This window comes from Delphinapterus leucas, chromosome 8 (genome assembly GCF_059928025.1).
Source record: "Delphinapterus leucas isolate spDelLeu-1000000601 "Yukka" chromosome 8, BTC_Dleu_Yukka2, whole genome shotgun sequence".
Classification (NCBI taxonomy): Eukaryota; Metazoa; Chordata; class Mammalia; order Artiodactyla; family Monodontidae; genus Delphinapterus; species Delphinapterus leucas.
Genome location: NC_143136.1, coordinates 17643933 through 17664676, shown reverse-complemented (window position 1 = coordinate 17664676; position 20744 = coordinate 17643933). Strand labels below are relative to the sequence as shown.

Below are 20744 nucleotides of genomic sequence, written 5' to 3'. Positions count from 1 at the left end.
AATGTTGGAGGCGGGTCTACGGGATACAAGTGTGCATCAGTCCAAGAGGCAGATTCTCACTCCCGTCCTGATGGCAGTCCTCGTACAGCCCCAGGGGGCACCACTCACAGAATGCATCTCCTTTAACTGCACAGTGTGGTAGCTTGGCAAGATGTGGAGTGGGGGAGATGAGAAGAAAGGACTGTAGCAGAATGGAAAAATAATCATAGTGACATTTTAAATGACAATAGAGATTGTAAAATCTGCCTTTAAAACTGTGGCCAGGGGCTTCCCTGGTGGCGCAGTGGTTGAGAGTCCGCCTGCCGATGCAGGGGACACGGGTTTGTGCCCCGGTCCGGGAAGATCCCACGTGCCGCGGAGCGGCTGGGCCCGTGAGCCATGGCCGCTGAGCCTGCGCGTCCGGAGCCTGTGCTCTGCAACGGGAGAGGCCACAGCAGTGAGAGGTGCGCGTACCGCAAAAAAAACGAAAAAAAAAAAAACCTGTGGCCAGTATATAAAAATTGAATATCCACTTGCTCAAGGACTAGAAAATGCCATACAAATAGAAACATTCATTTGGTCAAATGAAAGGGGGAGTTTTATTTGGATTTATCTCTGCAGTTTAATAGTTACTTAAGTAAAATAATATTATTTTGAAACAGTCACAGCCTCCAGATGACTCCGCACACTTAGTGAGATGACATTTACACTTAACATTTTCAACTCAAGAGAACAAGCATGTAGTTGGGCTCCATCATTTGACAGAGGAAGAAATGAGGTCCGCAGTGCTGAGCATACTTGGTTAGGTTCATATAAGCAGTGGCAAAGTGGGATTTAAACTCATGGGGCTCTTTCCCCTTCGCCAGGGTGCCTTCCTGCCATCACTCACCATTGTCAGTTCATCTCCTTCCTTCCTAATCTTTCATATCCTCATGCTTCTATAGAAGGCTGAATATTGGCCACACAAATTTATCAGGTTCTAATCCCTGAAAACTATAAAGCTACTTTATTTGGAAAAAAGGTCTTTGCAGATGTGATTAAGTTTCAAATATTATGATGAGGAGGTAATCCTGATTATTTTAACGGGCCGTAAATATCATCACTGGTGTGATGAGATAGAGATTCAACAGGTGAGATAGAGATTCAACATACACATAAAGGAGGAGGTGGAAAGATGGAGATTACAGTGATGCAGCCACAAGCCAAGGGATGCCAGCAGTCACCAGAAGCTGAACAAATTATTCTCCCCTAGCACCTCCAGAGAGAGCGCTGCTCTGTCCATGATTTTGGAATTTTGGCCTCCAGGTCTGTGAGAGAATAAATTTCTGTTGTTTTAAGCCACACATTTGTGGTACTTTGTTACGGCAGCCATAGCAAACTAATACAACTTCCGAATTTATTTAATTTCAATTTCCAAATCCCCACTAGCTCGCTTCTCTCCTCCCCTCAGCATGCTTCCTAGCTCAGGTAATCTGTCACAAATTCCTAATCATGCTGGATTTTATCACTTTTCTCTCATTCCCAACTAATCTGATTAGTTACAAAATCCTGGTGATGCTATCTTGAAAACAGGTTTCTTGGATCACCACCCACTCCCCATTCCCCGCGCTACTAGTCTCGGACAGATCCTTACCACCATGTCTCATTTTAGGTTTCTGCCATGCTCTGTACTCTCCCTGATTTGCTCTCTATTCTACCAACAGAATCACCTTTCTAAAATGGCAAATTTGATATATATGCCTGTGCTCAAAAATATCTATAAAATTAAGTTCACTCTCAGAGCATCACTGAAACAGTGACTGAGTGCAGGCTCTGGAGATGGGACCTCCTGGGTTCCACTCAGGGCTCTGCTACTTACCAGGTATGTGACCTTAGGCTGGTTAGTTCTCAGTGCCTCATTTCTGCTCTGGATATTGCAGACAATAATAGTGCCTCTTTCATGAAGGGGTATTCAGAGATCAATGAGTTGAGACCTGTAAAGCACACAGAAGTGTATCTTGGCCACCCAAGAAATAAGCAGAAAAAGTATGGCTTGTCAATAATAACAGCTACAATATTTAAAAGAAGTATTAGCTGTTTTTAATATGTATAGAGCAACCTGAAGATTCTTTACATTCTGGTCATGTTTACTGTTACAACCTTATCTTCTGCCATCCTTTTTATTAGTCAGGGTTCTCTAGAGAACAGAAGCGATAGAATGTGTGCGTGTGTGTGTGTGTGCGTGTGTGTGTGTTTGCATGTGTGTGTGCACGTGTGTGTGAGATAGATAGAGATAGAGATGGAGATAGATATAGATAGACATAGATAGCTATAGCTATAGTATAGCTATACAGTTATAGATAGGTATAGATATACATAGATATAGCTATAGTACAGCTATCTATAGATAGATAAAGATATAGATACAGATATATTGATAGAAAAAGATTTATTATAAGGAATTAGCTCATATGATTATGGAGGCTGACCAGTCCCCAGACCTGCAGTTGGTAAGCGCTGGAGAGCTGACAGTACGGTTCTAGTCTGAATGCTGGCAGCCTTGCAATCCAGGAAGAACCAAGGCTTCAGTCTGAGGCCAGAGGCAGGAAAAGACCAGTGTTCCAGCCTGAAGGCAGTCAGGCAGGAGAAGTTCTCTCTTACTCGAGGGCAGGTCAGCCATTTTGTTCTACTCAGGCCTTCAACTAATTAGGTGAGGGCCCCCCACATTAGGGAGGGCAATCTGCTTTAGTCAGTCTACCAATTTAAATGTCTATCTCATCCACTCTCATGGAAACACTCAGAATAATATTTGACCCGATGTCTGGGCTCCTCATGGCCCAGTCAAATAACTCACCATCACACTTTCCTAACCACTAACCACGCCAGCTCAGCAGGTGTTTGGTGCTTTCCTGGAGAAGCTCGTACTGTCTCTCTGTCTGTCTGTTTTCTTAGATGTTCCTTTATGCTTCCACTATATCCTTCCTCCGCTCTTGCGTGGAGAAGCCCTGCGTATTCTTCACAAATGTGTTCAAACGTTACCTCCTTCTCTATTTGACAACTCAGATCCTTCCCTTCTCACAGTGAGATTGAACTCGTTGTGCCCTGTGCCATCCAATAGCACTCAACTTACAGAACTGATCACACAGGTTACAACTGGATAGGCAGCATCCACTCAAAGTCAGACCTTATGGAGGACAGGAACAGAGGTTCACATCTTACTTTTCTTAGTATTCTAGTGCCTGGCCCAGTACATGGCACATTATAGGTGTTCAATAAATGCTTGTTGAATTAATTCTTGGTTCTTTGGGGACACAGAAAAGAGGAGCCTTGCTAATAAGCAATAAAACATCATTAAATAGGAATTCTAGTTAACCCCAGTTTTGCCACTCCTTAAGTGAAGTTTTTCCCAAAAGGCATTCTGCTGTTCATGGCCTGTGGGGGGAATCTGGGGACTGCTAGTGGACTGCCCTGGCTGAGTGAATCACTGTGATGCTGCCTATGGAGAGAAGCAATCTTTGAAGCACCCAAGCGGTAACATTTATTTAATTGGCAAGATGGAAATCAGTGACACATATGGCATTAAACAATTTTAGATTCTGGATTAGTTTGCAGTGATATCTGTTGATAAAAAGAAATGGATTCAAATAATCTTCAAACCATTTCTTTTCAGGAAAAAAACCCAGTGCATTTCTTGTATTTCTTTTCTTTTTCTTTTTTTTTGTGGTACGCGGGCCTCTCACCGTTGTGGCCTCTCCCGTTGCGGAGCACAGGCTCCGGACGCGCAGGCTCAGCGGCCATGGCTCACGGGCCCAGCCGCTCCGCGGCATGTGGGATCTTCCCGGACCGGGGCACGAACCCGTGTCCCCTGCATCGGCAGGCGGACTCTCAACCACTGCGCCACCAGGGAAGCCCTCTTGTGTTTCTTAATAGAAATTCAGTTATTTAAACTTGCATGCAGAAGAAAAATAAGCAATTGCATAGTTATCTAAAAACATGTGTACACTGAATAAAGCCCATAGACTGTGAAATATGGCTGACTGTCCCCCCTATATTTTTCTTGCCTGGCCAAGAGATATGTCTATTATTACCTATTATTTTATTCTAAAGTTCAAAATATCTTAAAGGTAGACAAAATATTGGTGCACACAAATCAAGGGGCTGAGAAAAAATCTCTCCAAACCAAAATCAATTATTTGTGTTAGTAGCACTCTACATCATTCGGAGTTCAGCACATGAGACAGAAACCATTCTAGATATTTTAAGCAGAAAGGGATTTAATACAGGAAATTAACGGCTTAGAAGATTGTTGGGAAGGCTGGAAGAGTGGTCGTCAAGGGCCACCACTGGGGCTGCAGAAGAGGCAGCTCAGTGACCAAGATGCCATTGTGGCATTGCTGATGCTACACCACTGACTCCTGACACCCAGAAGCTGGTGACCCAGCACTGGAACGTGTCCCTTGTCACTCACATCTCCCTTGTCCTGTCACTTTACAGGACAGACAGCAATAGTAGTACAGCCTTAACTATAGAGTCAACATGATACACCCATTAACAGTCAAACTAACCAAGGTGTCTTTCAGTAAGTGGTGGATAAGTAAACCGTGGTACATCCAGACAATGGGATATTTACCAGAGCTAAAAAGAAATGAGCTATCAGGCCATGAAAAGACATGGAGGACTCTTGAATGCATATTACTAAGTGAGAAAAACCAATCTGCAAAGGCTACCTACTGTATGATTCCAACTATACTACATTGTGGAAAAGGCAAAACTATGGAGATGATAAAAAGATCGATCGTTTCCAAGGTTAGAGGGGGAAGGGTGGGATGAATAATAGGATCACAGAGGTTTTTGGGGGGCATTGAAACTATGCTGTATGATACTATAATGCTGTATGATACTATAATGGTGAATACATGTCATTATATATTATTTGCCCAAACCAATAGAAGGTAAAACACAAGAGTGAACCCTATTGTAAACTATGGACTCTGGGTGATAATGATGTGTCAATGTAGGCCCATCAATTGTAACAAATGTACCACTCTGGTGAGTAATATTGATAATAACTCCTGATAAACATACTGCTGCTATTTCCTAGGAAGAGCATCCATAACTGTGGAATATTCTTAGCAGGATGTGACTAGTTTAGGTCTGTTTAAGGTAAACGCATCTAGGGTCTATGGATTTATAAGACATGGATGCCTAGGAAAAGTCATATAAGTTAGGTGACCATCTGGGGTACAAAATTGAGATATTTCACAACCCAGATGCTCTGTGCTGTGTGAAGTAATGTGTACCTCGGTTGGACCTCATCTAATGAGGGTCAGAGTGTGTGGGTGTGGGGGAAAGGGAGAACCTAGGGCGGCTGCATTCAGTGTTCCATACCTCTGCGGTTCTTCACCTGTGCCTTCAGTTGCTTGTCTCAAAAATTATTAGTAAAGATCGACTCCGGGAAAGATCCTTACTTGTGAAAATCTAATTTGTCAATCTGATCGTTTGTGTCAGCTCAGCTACTTTTCCAGCTAAAATATTCTCAGACAGTACAAGGTGTCAGTTTCTTAATTTTTCACATACAGGATTTGGACTAGATCTATAAGTTCCTCTTCTAAGTTTGTATAACAAAGGACACAAATGCCAGAGGTTGGCCTTTAAAAAAATAGACTTAATTTTTTAGAGTAGTTTTAGGTTCATAGCAAAATTAAGCAAAAGATACAAAGATATCCTATACCTGCCCTGCCCCCACTGATGGTATTAACTCTTGTCACTTAATTGAGATATCTACCAGATTAACACCCTAAAAGTGTGATATGACTTAAGCTATCTTAAAATGAATGTCTTGCTCTACAGCACAGTTCTTCCCAAGCTCTCACTGACAATGTCTTTATCAATTTCTACTTCTCCAACCATATAGTTTTGAAGTCATCAACAAACAAAAGAAAATTCTTTCCATCCAAACCTACATATTGATGATCCATTCTCTTGCCAATTTTCAAGTCTCTTCCTTTATGCTGTTTCTCAGATATATTCCCTTAACTCCAATATGCAACCTTATTCCTAATGTAGTCCTTAAAATTTGTTCTGTGAACTCTTGGAACAGGTGTTTAGTCAACTCTTTTATCTTTTACATTTTGTATTTCCATTCTGGCTCTAGTCAATAATAAAGTTGACATTTTTTAAAAGGTACTTTACTTGTGAATATGGTAGTTGTAAGAAATTTATCTGTCATTTCCTTTCTCTTAAGTTTAGTTGATGTGAAAATTAGTTTTCAAATAAAACTAAAAAGTTAATTATGAGATTTAATGTTATTCATCAATTTCACCCACTACCTCCAACTAAAATTTTAATTTACTGCAGATCCAAAAGGCAAATATATTATTTAGATTTTGATCAATGCTTTCCTACTTCACTATGACTTTTTTCTATTCATAGAATTTTTTTTTATCTTTATCTGTTAATTATCCTTGGATCCTATATTAGTTTATTGGGGCCTCTGTAATGAAGTACTACAGACTGGGGCCTTAAATAACAGAAATTTATTGTCTCACAGTTTGGAGGCTAGAAATCTGAGATCAAGGTGTCCCCAGGGTTGAATCTGTTCCATGCCTCTCCCTTAGCTTTGGTGCTTTGCTGGCAATCTTTGTATTCCTTGGCTTGTAGAAGCATCATGCCATCTCTGCCTTCATATTTACATGGCATTCTTCCTGCATGTGTCTGTGTCCAAATTTTCCCTCTTTTTATAAGGACACTAGTCATATTGGATTAGAACGCCACCATATTCCAGTGTGACCTCATCTTAACTTAAGTGATTAGATCTGCAACAGCCCTATTTCCATGCAGCAGCACATTCTGAGGTCCTGGGAGTTAGGATGTCAAACATGAACTCTGGAAGGACACAGTCAGTTCATAACAAACCCTTATATAAACTCGTGTATGCCAGAATATGAACTATTACTTTATAAATATTTGATCTAGTGAAAGCATCATTTATAATGTCTTGCCTGAAGCCTTTCTTACTTAATTCTAATCCAGTTATTTTCATTTAGGATATTCTGTTAAAATTTCCTTTATACTTACCATCTGCTATAGTAAAATCAGATCCTTATTAATGTCTATAAACATTGATTGTGCTTATGTACTAATTGGTTACCATTCATTATCAAGTGAAAGGAACTCATTTCATGTAATCACTGGTGGGGCTGGATCCAGGGCCACAAATGATGGCATGAGGATATTGTCTGGGTTTCTTGCATTTAACTTCTTCCTGCTTTGACTGCATTTTCAGACTGAATTTTTCTCCATGGTAGCCGTTTTGACATGGCCAGGTCCCTATTGATTCCTACTTACTGAGCAACCCTACTGGAATAAGATGAATATTCCTTTCCAAGAGAGCTCTTGCAGATGCCTGATTCTGCATCTCACTGACAAGTGTGGGTCATATGTTTGTCCTCGAACTGACCACCACGGCAATCTAGGTGGTTATGCTCTGGAGCCGCAGGCAAGGTGTGGAGTGAGGATGAGTTTTATTCAAAGGAAATCCAGGCTTTTTTTTTTTTTTTTTTCACAAGAAAGTAATGGATGCTGACGATATAAAACAAACAAACAAAAACCAAATAACTCCCCATATGTTCACTATAGCTTATGTTTTTGCTTCTCTTATATTTTGATTGGCACTTTTAATAAATGAAAATGTGTGCATTTACACAAATATATCCGAGTTTCATAATTTCTGCAGCAGCTGTGGTGCTGTAGAAAATAAAGTGGATGTAAATCTCCAAATCTTGATTAAGAGAGTTCTCAGGAACACACCTCTCTGCGGCAAGGTGCAGCATGCTTTTATATTGTAGGGATAACATGCGGATTAACCAGTACTTTGACTATAAAAAGTACAATGTAAATGTATCCTTTAATTATGCTTTTGAAAATAATATCTGTGTTCCCTATTAGGAATAACATCAGGTAACAGAAGTATAATGAATGAAAGAGACTGAAATTAATCATGCTGGGACCAAATAAAAGATTCAAGCAAAAGAGCTAAGCAGAGACTCTTTCTTCTTGGATTCAAAACCAAATCCAAACATGAGTTCAACTTGCTAAAAAATAAATCACACCCACTTTCTTCACAAGCTTCTTTATGTATTGCAAAAAATGACCTTTAAACTACCTTGAGAGATAGCAACTGACTAGAAAATTACAGTTATTAGCAGTATAACCAGAGATTAGAGTATTGTTAAAAAAAAAATACTAAGAGACAGATGTTAACAATTTACAACCTCAAAAGACAGCTACCATAAAACCCTATTCTAAAGGATGACTGGGGGATTCATGATAATATACTGTACCTAGAAATCTGAATGTGGTTAAGTAACATTCCTTTTTTTTTTCAGAAATTTACCATAAAAGTTTGATTTGTAAAAGCTATAGAAAATGAGTAATTATATTTATCAAGTAGTCACCTCCATTCCAAACATTTTTAAGTATAATGTTTTCCTTTTTCATAAATAACTAAAATGCACACATGTTTTGAAAGACATTTTTAAAATAAAGACTACTTAATGATTATAGTCTGTTCAGTGTTAACCCTTTGGTAGAAGGGCAATATGAACCTAAACTGGGTGTTAGCAATCATGCGTTACAGACATCATGGTTAATTTCCATTCGATCCGGGGCCAATCATTCAATAATCATTTTTCTTTACTTCTCAGAGGGAGGCTCCAGCAATTTTTCTTCTGGGCAAAAGTAGAAGGAAACAGGAGCACTGGCAGGAGGTGGATTTGAGTTTCCACCACACTATGCCACTGAAGTCTGCAGAGACCATGTAAGGGGATGGTTAAGCTCGAGGACCCCAGCACCAGCCTGACTGGGTTCAAGTCCTGGCTCTGACTCTTGCTTGCTGTATGACCTTGCTCTAATGACTTAACTTTCTATGCCAGGGTTTCCTCATTCCTCAAATGGACATGGTAATCATACCTGTCACTGGAGTTATGAGAAGTAAAATGTGTAATATTTGTAAAGGGCTTGAAACATTGCCTGGGGCGGGATTTGCTGTTCCCTGCTATTTGAAAGCTCTTAGATAACCAAACCCCATTACCTCTTTAGTGAAGCAGAATTGGGACGATGTAGTGAGATATAGTTTATAAAATACCTAAATGCTTTACTCAGGGTAGCCACCCAGTGAATGATAGTTGCTTTCCAACTGATGAGAATTTTTCATGATGATAGCTGAACTTGGCTCCAGGAGATCGTCTATAAAATGGCATGGTTGTCTTCCTTATAACAACTTCAAATTTTAGTGTTGGCTCTAGGACATTCTCTTTCCACCACTGTCACTATATATATATATATATATATATATATATATATATATATATATTTTTTTTTTTTTTTTTTTTTTTTTTTTTTGCCATACGCGGGCCTCTCACTGTTGTGGCCTCTCCCATTGCGGAGCACAGGCTCCGGACGCGCAGGCTCAGCGGACATGGCTCACGGGCCCAGCCGCTCTGCGGCATGTGGGATCTTCCCGGACCGGGGCACGAACCCGTGTCCTCTGCATCGGCAGGCAGACTCTCAACCACTGCGCCACCAGGGAAGCCCTCACCATATATTTTTTATGTTTATTATGAATTCAGTAAACATGTGTTAACTTACCTTGTGTGTGACTCTACCAGGTACTTAATTGGGAGGCAGAGGTAAAGAGAAAAACATTTATTTGACATTGCTACTGGGAATCATGTTTTGCCCCCATCCAAAGCTTAATCCTTATCTACTCCTTGCTTTAGTCAATGCACCACCATCGCCCTGGTTCTTGAATTCCTCTACTTTCCTCTCCTCTGCTGTCTATGTACAGCCAACAGCCAAGCCTTGTCAAGTCTCTGCGTAGGGCCTCTACCCACCCCCACTGCCACTGTCTCAGGCGTGGTCCTCATTTTCCTTTGCTTACACTCTTGTTGCAGCTTGATGGAACCCCCAACACACACAAGCACCTTCCTGTTTTGTCCACCTCTTCTGAGGGTCCAGATTAACAACAGGATACTGTCCAGATTCCTCAGATTTACTTTTTCTCTCTCTCTCTTTTTTTAAAAGATTTATTTATTATTTATTTATTTAATTTATTTTTGGCTGTGTCGGGTCTTAGTCGCTGCATGCAGGATCATCGTTGAGACATGCGGGATCCTTCGTTGCGGTGCGCGGGCTTCTCTCTAGTTGTCACCTGCGGGTTTTCTCTTCTCTAGTTGTGATGCGTGGGCTCCAGGGCGTGTGGGCTCTGTAGTTTGTGGCACGCGAGCTCAGTAGTTGTGGTGCACGGGTTTAGTTTCCCCGAGTCATGTGGGATCTTAGTTCCCTGACCAGGGATTGAACCTGCGTCCCCTGCATTGTAAGGCGGCTTCTTTACCCCTGGACCACCAGGGAAGTCCCTACTTTTTCTCTTTATGCATCACATGGTCCTCTTGAACCTACCTTTCTATTCTTCCTGTTCATGCCTTTACTCAAGCTGTTTTCCTTACGTGGGGGAATGTGCTTATCCACACATCCAAATCCTACCCGTCCTCAGAGGACAATTTCAAAACGTGTCTTGTTCCATGAAGTCTTCTCTGGTTTTCTCTTCTTCCTCTCTACCCACTCCCTCTCTCACTATTAAAATGATCTGCATCTTCTTGGTTTGTTTTGTTGAACACTCACAAAGAGCAGGGGTTTTTTTTTATTTGTTTGTTTTTGGGGTTTTTTGGCCACATGGCATGTGGGATCTTAGTTCCCCGGACCAGGGATCGAACCTGTCTCCCTGCAGTGGAAGCGCGGAGTCTTAACCACTGGACCACCAGGGAAGTGATCTGCATCTTCTTGGAACTCTCAAAACATTTCATCTTTACCTCTCTTACATCACTTATGTTTGTCTTGTATCATATTTATTTTCTGCCTGTCTTTTATTTCCTACACTGTAAATTCTTGGAGATATAGTCTGAGTTATCTCAATATCTCCATTGAGTGAATATGAACACTCAAAAATACTTATTTAAAAACTGAAGAAATAGATGGGAAAAGAGAGTCATGGCATTTACCCTCTAGGAGCTCAGCAGCTAGTGGAGATTATCTATCTGTCTACCTAACTACACACCCACACACACACACAACCTAATACGCAAAGCTGACTCCAAAAAAGGCAAAAAAAGTGTACAAGCATCTTGTAAAGCAAGCATAAGCAAAGGAGTACTTCACTCTGACTGGTAAATTTGAAGGCAGTCGGGCTTCTCAGGGGAGGGAGAATTTTAGCTGAACGTGGAAGGCAAGGTAGAAGACACAAGCAGATTGGAATCAGACACTTTACCTTGGGAAGAATTGTCTCCCTTAGGAGAGATGCCTGGTTCAGCACTGTGGACCTAAGCTGGTTCCTGCTTCTCCAGGGTCAAATGACCTGCCTCCCTCCTTAGGAAATAAAATGATTGACAAAGATGAAACCAAATTTGAATTTTTCCATTCTTAATTGTGGTGCTGTGAGTTTGGCTTCCTCATTTAATGGGTAATAGTACAGAATCACAAGCATGCAAAATTTCTCATAATATAGAGCAAGATTTAAAGTGTTTACAGACCATTTCATGCATTTGTTCACTCTTGCACCTTATATGTATTATCTTCTGGAGTTGGAATGGCCCAGGACCTGCTGTATTAACCTCAAAGAAAATCAGTGGCATTTTAACAGCCTATCTTTTCCTAGAAGGAAGAATTTCCCTTGGCAAATAACCAAGAAGACCACTGCATATTGAGGAAAAACTAGAGTCCCTTCTAATATTTGTAATGTTGGATACTAACATTTTACATCAAGACTTGTACTTATTGAATGTACACGTTAGTCAATTGACTACGTTGAAGGATTGTGAAAGCAGCGAAAATTAATTACAAACCTAAGAAATCATTATCTTGACCTATAAAAACTGATATGATCTAAATTATTGTTCCAAATAACGCTCTTTAATATTTTATTTCTGCCTAAGACCTACTTGAACAATGCAAGTCCATTCCATCATGTGTCATAAAGATATGACTAAGCATTTATATCATTTATATTTTCTTATATTATAAATGTGCCACTTGATACTTATCTAAAGTTGAAAAAATATTATTTAGGTATTGTACAATAAAGAAAAGAAGCATGGTCTTATTTCCATGTCCTTTAAGTCAAGATGGTTATAGTTGTAAATCTCTGTGATCCAGTATTGTGCCTAAAATGGAATTTAAAAAATAAGACCAAAAAAAGTTACTTCAGACTGAGCTAATAGTTTGAGCCAAGACCTGGAGGCAGGTGAGGGCAGGGCCATGTTCAGGAAACAGTGTGCAGACTGGTCTCATTAGATGTGTTATCCATAAATTTATCTAAGTCTTACGATGGTGACAGTCACAGGTATATTCCCTCAGGTTGGGTTTTTCTTCTCAATACAGTCTAAGCTGACTTAATGTGATAGAATCATTTTCTTAATATTATGTAGGGACCACTCCATTATTGAATACTACATATTTTTTGAACTGTAGACCTTTCCCTTTACTGAATGTAATTGACAATTACTAAAAATTGTAGGAAGAGATGTGCTCATTCAGCTACTTGCCATTTTGTTTCATGATGACAGAGTGAGCTGTGAATCAAACTTAATAGGCGTCAGTATTATTTTTTAGTGGTACACCAAATTTAATTTTAAAAGAGTTAATTCATTTAAGGGTGATGATAGGACATGTAGATTGACAAGCAGGAAAAGTTTAGTGGTGAAATGCCCTGTACATTAAAAAGGTGCTTAATAAATAATGGCTAAATTGAAATGGTATAGAGGTTACCCTTGACACTGTCTATGCAGTATCTTACCCATCCACATGGCTGCAATGGGAGCCACCATGTTTCTAGATGACACACAGACAGGCACCATCTTGGTTTTGAGTTTCATGATACACTCTATTATTTAAAAATAAAGAAATTCCCTCTATTTTGTTTAACTCTTTTTCAGTTGTGTTTTGGTATTTTTCTACCCAAAGATTTAGAGCAAATATACTTCATCACAACTTTCTTACTTATATATGATTATCCTGAGATTAAAAAAGAGTTTCTATATGCCATTAAAATAGCCCCCAAATTAAAATTTTACTATAGTAATGATTTGCAACTTGTCACAGGCTTCTGAGACTCTATGTATCCTAGCTATAGGGTGATTATTATTTTTTAAGATATTTAAAATTTTTAAAAAAGTATTTATTTTATATTGAAGTATAGTTGACCTACGGTGTTGTGTTAGTTTCTGCTGTACAGCAAAGTGATCTAGTTATATATACACATATATCTATTCTTTTTCAGATTCTTTCCTCATATAGGTTATTACAGAGTATTGAGTAGAGTTCCCTGTGCTATAAGTAGCTCCTAGTTGATTATCTATTTTATATATAGTAGTGTGTATGTGTTAATCCCAACCTCCTAATTTCTCCCTCCCCCCATCTTTCTCCTTTGGTAACCATAAGTTTGTGTTCTGAGTCTGTGAGTCTGTTTCTATTTTGTAAATAAGTTTATTTGTATCATTTTTTAGATTCCACATATAAGTGATATCATGATACTTGTCTTTCTCTGTCTAACTTACTTGACTTAGTATGGTAATCTCTAGGTCCACCCATGTTGCTGCAAATGGCGTTATTTCATTTGTTTTTATGGCTGAGTAATATTCCATTGTATATATGTACCACATCTTCTTTATCCATTCATCTGTTGATGGACATTTGGTTTGCTTCCATGTCTTGGCTATTGTAAATAGTGCTGCAATGAACATTGTGGCACCCCAATCATCCCAATGATTATTTGTTTTATAAACCAAGTATTAGAAGGTAAAGACTTTTTGTCCAGAGAATAGGAAGTTTCCTCAAATGGCTATGCAGGTTTGGCTGACTGCAAGGCATGATCCCAATATCTCTTCTAGGGGTAAAACACTAGTCCTTAATATCTAAGTTTTGTTGTAGGGTGAAAAGACATTTACAATATGTCTTCCAACGTTTCCCTTTTATCCTGGGTACTCTTCTACAAAACCAAACCTCATAGCTAGAGTGGAATCTGGTTACATCAAAGAACCTTTTCATAAGGATTTCTAAATCTGGGATCCATGGGGTTGAAACGAATCTCATTTAGTGGCAGAAGCCATAAGCTATAAAGTTCAGGTGCTGTGTGCTGCCACATTCCCTATAAAATGGAGAAATTTTGAGAGACAGAATGAACTTGACATCCAGAACAATCGGAAACAAGAGATGGAAAAGAGATGGCCTTAAAACACCGGGTCACGGTGGTCTTAGGGTCCTGCTACATCTTTGTCTTTCCACTGGTTGGGGTTCTACCTTTGTTTTTCGTTTTGGTTTTTTATTTTAAAAATTTTATTATGGTAAGAACACTTAACATGAGATCTAGCCTTTTAAATTTTGAAGCAATTTTTAAGTCCATCGTACTGTTCTATTTTTTTTTTAATATCGTTATTGGAGTATAATTGCTTTACAATGGTGTGTTAGTTTCTGCTGTATAACAAAGTGAATCAGCTATACATAAACATATATCCCCATATCTCCTCCTTCTTGCATCTCCCTCTGACCCTCCCTATCCCACCTCTCTAGGTGGACACAAAGCACCGAGTGGATCTCCCTGTGCTATGTGGCTGCTTCCCACTAGCTATCTATTTTACCTTTGGATACTACAAGTCATTATCTTTCCCTTTCTGCTTGAACATGTTGGAGGGGTGTCCTTGTCATTTGTAACCAGACTTCTATAAAATCTCTGACATGCTGGGGGTCAGGAAGCTGGATGTAGACATATGAATGGTGAAGGACTGGCTTAGAGCCCTGGGATATGGAGGAAATGACAACTGGTGGCCTTTGCTTAAGCTCGAAAGGGGCAGACCAAAAGCAAATTACCTGACCTCAAGAAAAGGGTCTCTGATGCTTGAATGGCCATCAGGTTAAGCTAATTAGAAGGCAGGTACTAGGAAAGGGTCCCCTGTGTAGGAAGGAGGGATCTATTCTCAAATGCCTATGGCTTTGTCCAAGGGTGAGAAGGGAACATGAAGATCCTGAGCCAGTTTTGATGATTAAGGATTGACTCCAATTCAGAGCTATCTTTACAGCGATGCACAAAAGGGGAGGAATAAATAAATGTAGTTTATGGTTTGGGAAATAATAGAAAAGAGCAATAGGTCCTTCTTCCTCTCATACCTGGGGAACGAATCAACATCACCCACTGTTAGTAGATCCCTATGGCTCTCAGCGTTGTTAACAAACATGAAATTGTAAGAGAGCCAAGTAGCATTCTACACTATTTTAGTGATACCATTGACATTCCTTTACAATATTGATATTTCAGAGCACGTTTATGTGAAAGAGAGAATTTGGAGAAAATCGTCCCAGATCAGAATATAGAAGTCATGTAATCTGAAGTAGATGCTTCACCCAAGTTCTTCTCTGAGAAGTTCAAATACCAGTCATTGTAGGCTTCTCAGGTCCAGCTGGACACTTAGTTTTTGATGCTGGCCTCAAAGCAGATAAACGTGTCAGAGGGCAGAGTTATGTGCCATATGTGTTTCAGGAAAGCAAAGCTGCTCCGTTGCACAATCAACTGACAAGGAATTATGAAACACCTTGTGATTTAGTTCAGTGAAAATGCCAGAAACCTCTCTCCTAAAATTCCCATCTTACCTTGAGAGATGAGGCAATACAAAGTTTTTGCGAATGACATGCCTTAACTTTCCACATTAGGTTACTGCAAGGCTATAAATCAAGACTATTTTTCATTCTTCCCTCTGGTGGGCACCCCTCTGTCTGGCTACATCCTGGGGTGGAAGGCCTTTCCTCTTCCCCAGATGTGTTTGGAATGCAGTAAGTCTCTCACTCCCCTCTGTCACAAATTGCCTTGTCTCTTAAAGCAGGGAATTGCAAGTTGAGTGCACAGGAGGATGTGACTATGAGGTCTTATTAAATCAGGGCCAGTCAGGTTAGAAGCTGTGGCATAACTTATGTGTGACCCTGAACTTGCTTACCCAGATTCCTGAACCTGAACTCACTTTACGGTTCATTGCATTAATTATGGCTGTATAAAAAGTTAAAAAAAGAGAAACAAAAATCTTTTAAATATTTGACCCAAAGAAGGGTTTGAGAACTTTACTGGGTTTCCCTGGTTTGGTTTGTGTTCTAATGGTGAAGCATTTAGTTTGTCCACTTTCTCTGGTCACCCCATGGCTCACTTATCAAAAGAAACATCACTTTCCCACAATCCTTAGAGTCTTCCTTCTCATAATATATTGAGGTTAAGGACATACTAATTTAAAATAAGTGGTAATTTAAATTCCTTCACATTTGTATCAGATTAGCACACAAAGCCCAACACATGCATTACTCATAACTGCCCTGTGTGGTAAGAATTAGCTGGCAAGGTGAACAGGCCTGCTTTATCATGGTGGTCTCAGACAGAAATTACAGGAGTTATATTCACCCTAAATTCCTTTCTGGGGAGGGAGGTGCATGATAGGGCTTAAAATACATACAAATAAACATGAGGCAAGTTTGAAAGCCATAAACCTTCCTTCTATGTAGGGAATTCTATGCTATGCAGATGGAGGGATTGCATTTCTGCTTCTATTAATCACAAAGGAGGCATGAGCTTAGCCTGATGAAATGGCTTTATCAGTGAGTATACATTCTTTGTGCCCAGGTTTACAGTCTGAATTCTAAATGTGTTTTATGTTCTCTCTACTTATGGCTATTCAGAGTGATTGAGCTAAACCCAGTCTTCGTGAATTCACCAGATAACCCAATTAGCTGAAGAGGAGAATGATGCTAATCTCTCTGAATGGGTCTGTAGGATGCAACACACTTCCAATGAAAAGCAAAAAACCAAAATAGCAAATGTTTTCTGAAGATCTGATCTTCTTATACCACTACGTGTTGATTAGGTCCATTGGATTTTTCACTCCTCTGCTGGGTGTTACCTTGCTTTGTCCTAATATACTGCGTAGAGAAAGTAGTAGGATTGTAGTTCTGAGCCCCCAGAGATATACTTGATCTTACCCAGAATTCCTCTAAAGATACACATGATGAATGATGAGACCTGCTTGCCTGTCATAAATCCCAGCAAATAGAGGAGGAGACCAGGCTGACATATCACCTCTGAGGACTGGGTTACAGACTCCTAGCTGATTTATCTGCCCATTTCTCCTCATTATGAAAGATGGAAATCATTTAGCTCAAACATTTTACAGAAATATTTGGTCAGGGTGAACCTATTTCAAGGGGGACAGATGCCTGTTTTCATCCTGTTTATTGTTCTCCAAAAGCCATTGTTCTTTAACCTAGACAGGCCACTACCAGGTCTCCATCAACAGATTTTTTTTTTTCTTAGAAATAAAAAGTAAAATGCTGGAATTTGCTAAGCCCTGCTTTTTTTTTCAGAAGTAACTTGGATATCAGAAGCTCAACCTTTCTTGATGCCAAGTGTTGGTGAAAGTGAGTAATGGTGAGGAATCAGGCAGATGTGTTCTAATGTTGTATCAGTCACTTTCCAGCTGTGTGACATTATTAACTTCTGTAAAATAGTAATAATTATTAACATTATTAAATATATATAATACATAAATAATATAATACTAATATATATTATATATTTACATATAATGTTGATAATTATTAACATTATTAAATAATGGACATTAACTTCTGAGACTCAGTTCTTCATCTGCTAAATGGCATTCATCATAATGACTATCCCCTATAGTTAAATAACACTTGTCACATAGTAAGTGCTAAATAAATAATTGCTTTCACACATCAGCATCATCCTCTGCATTCCCACAGCATGAACACCAACACTATATAAGAAAGGAAACTTCACGATTTTCAGCCTTGATGTCTCTCTTCCATTAGATCCTGTTGCTTCAGTACCCAGGAAACTGGAAATGGTCTCCTTGGATTGGGTTTGTGTAGACTTAGTCTTGCATTAAACGTTGCAATCATCTCTGTCCACCTACAGAACAAAGTCCAGTCACCTCAGCCTCACTTATACATATGTAGCACCCTCATCCTTGACCTGATTTCCTGTGCATTTTTTTCAGCAATCTGAATATTTCCCATGAGATTATCAAATTGCTACATTTTATTGAAATTATATGCATATAAATCTATTCTCCCCACTAGACCAGAAGCTCCCCAAGGGCAGAGATTGTCATTCCAGTGCCTGACACAAGGAGGTGCTCGCTCTAAACAAGATTTTAAGGGTGTTTTAATCTTAATGTTGGGATGAGAAGGGCTATACGAATCACTTTCTTCATGTATATGAATACAGGAAAAGTAAATGACTAATGTAGTTACAGATGGTTCTCTATAGAAATATTTATAGATACGTGTATATACACAGATTAATATATACACATATATTTCTTTGCTCTGTCAACTAATGAGGCATAAAGAAAGAACAGCCCATATCAATGAGCACACCTATCACCCAGATGTTGGTTTTCTAATATCATTCTCTAGCAAAAGGAACCAGGGATCCTTGGAAAAATGACTGATTCTAGGATTGAGGCAGAAAAGGTACAAGATAAGCCTAAAGCTTCTTGTAGAGCCTGAAAATATGGAAGTGCTAAAACACACACACACACACACACACACACACACACACACAAAATGAGAGTATGTCAGAGGGGCACAAGAACCAACTAAAACTCCCAGTGGCCAGAATCTGGAATAATTTGACCAAAAATATCCTTAAGATTTTATTAGATTATAATTCCAACAATAAATAAATATTCATGAGTCTATACTGATATAAATAAATAATTGAATAAATTAATAAGTGGGAGAGGAGAGACAAATGTCCTGAGCACAAGAATTTATGCAGGCACTCCACTCTAATGGAGTAGGGTGGCATAACTCGTAATTCTTATAGTGTGGGTTGTGTATAGAGACTTTCTTCCAAAGAGTAGAGTATGAAAAGGGAGGGAAAAATATAGAGTAACTTTACAGTGGAGAAACCTGACTAACACTACCTTCAGCCAGGTGATCAAGGTCAACACCAATAGTGATAAGCCATGTTGATAGTGTGTAACCTTGATATGATAGGATGAAAATGGCACTTCTTCTCTCCTATCTTCCTCTCTAAATCTCATAACCCCAGTCTAATCATGAGAAAAACATCAGACAAATTCCAATAGAGGGGCATCCTGCAATGTACATGATCAGTACTCCACAAAACTGTCAAGGTCATCGGCAGCCGCCGGAGCTACGATGCCTAAAGGAGGGAGAAAGGGAGGCCACAAAGGCCGGGCAAGGCAGTACACGAGCCCCGAGGAGATCGACGCACAGCTCCAGGCTGAAAAGCAGAAGGCCAGGGAAGAAGAGGAACAAGGAGAAGAAGGTGGAGATGGGGCTGCAGGTGACCCCAAAAAGGAGAAAAAATCCCTAGACTCAGATGAGAGCGAGGATGAAAGAAGATGATTACCAGCAAAAGCGCAAAGGTGTAGAAGGGCTTATTGACATTGAGAACCCCAACCGGGTGGCACAGACAACCAAAAAGGTCACACAGCTGGACCTGGACGTGCCCAAGGAACTTTCAAGGAGAGAAAGAAAAGAAATCGAGAAGCAGAAAGCAAAAGAGCGTTACATGAAAATGCATTTAGCGGGGAAGACGGAGCAAGCCAAGGCCGACCTTGCCCGGCTGGCGATCATCCGGAAACAGCGGGAGGAGGCTGCCGGGAAGAAAGAAGAGAGGAAAGCAAAAGATGATGCCGCTTTGTCAGGAAAACGAATGCAGTCGCTCTCCCTGAATAAGTAGCACGGCCTGTGGGAGGAGATAGCAGGGAACTGGGCCGTGCTGCCAGGACCTCTGCCCTGTCTCACCCACCCTGTGCCCCGGCGCCACTGCAGCAGCCCCTCGCGGCGAGGAGCTCCCCACGGCTCCTCTTCATCTTGGCACAGAAATCGTTTGGGGGGATGGTGGGTGGGGGGAGGGGGCAGCTGCTATCTTTGAGACAGAAAGATGCAGGACAGCATTTCATATGTAACCATTTGAATGTTTTGGCTGTTTTTAGAATTCAGAACCCTTGTGGGGGGGGGTGCCTGGGAGGTGGGGGTAAGAAGAGCTTCCGTTTGTCTGGTCGATTGCGGGGCAGGGGGCGGTTGAGCCGCAGTAGCTGCTGACGAGTTTGTGATGGACGGTCCCTGTCTGTGTTGCCCCGGCGCCCGACTGGGGGGCTGTCGCCTGGGAGCCGGGGCCCTGGGTCTCTGAGGATCATGGCTCATCCCCGGCCAGTCCCCTCTGACTGAGGCTTCTCCCCTGACCTTCCCACCCTACTCCCTACCCCCGACTCTGACCAGGGTCCGGGCCCATTCTTAACCCTGCCCATGGATCATTACAAGAAACCTGTTTACTGTGTAGCCCCCAGGCAAAACATGCTCCACAAGTCCAACTTGTATATTTGGCAAATTAAACTTGACATTATCATAAAAAAAAGAAAAGAAAAAAACTGTCAAGGTCATCAAAAACAAGGAAAAGTCTGAGAAACTGTCATATCCAAGAGGAGTCTAAGAAGACATGAAGATTAAATGTAATGTGCTGTCCTGGATGAGATAGGAGGAATAGGACATTAGGAAAAAACTAAGGTAATTTGAGTAAAGCATGGACTTTAGTTAAAAATAATGCATCATTATCAGTTCATTACTTGCAACAAGTGCACCATACTGATGTAAGATGTTAGTAATAGGGACAACTGAGTGTGGGGATAGATCAGAACCTTCTGAAC

General features: G+C 40.3%; 1 pseudogene; it reads left to right on the top strand.

Annotated features, from left to right (window-relative positions):
• Nucleotides 1–19195: 19195 nt before the first annotated feature.
• LOC111172096 (28 kDa heat- and acid-stable phosphoprotein pseudogene) lies at nucleotides 19196–19928 on the top strand (annotated as a pseudogene).
• Nucleotides 19929–20744: the final 816 nt, after the last annotated feature.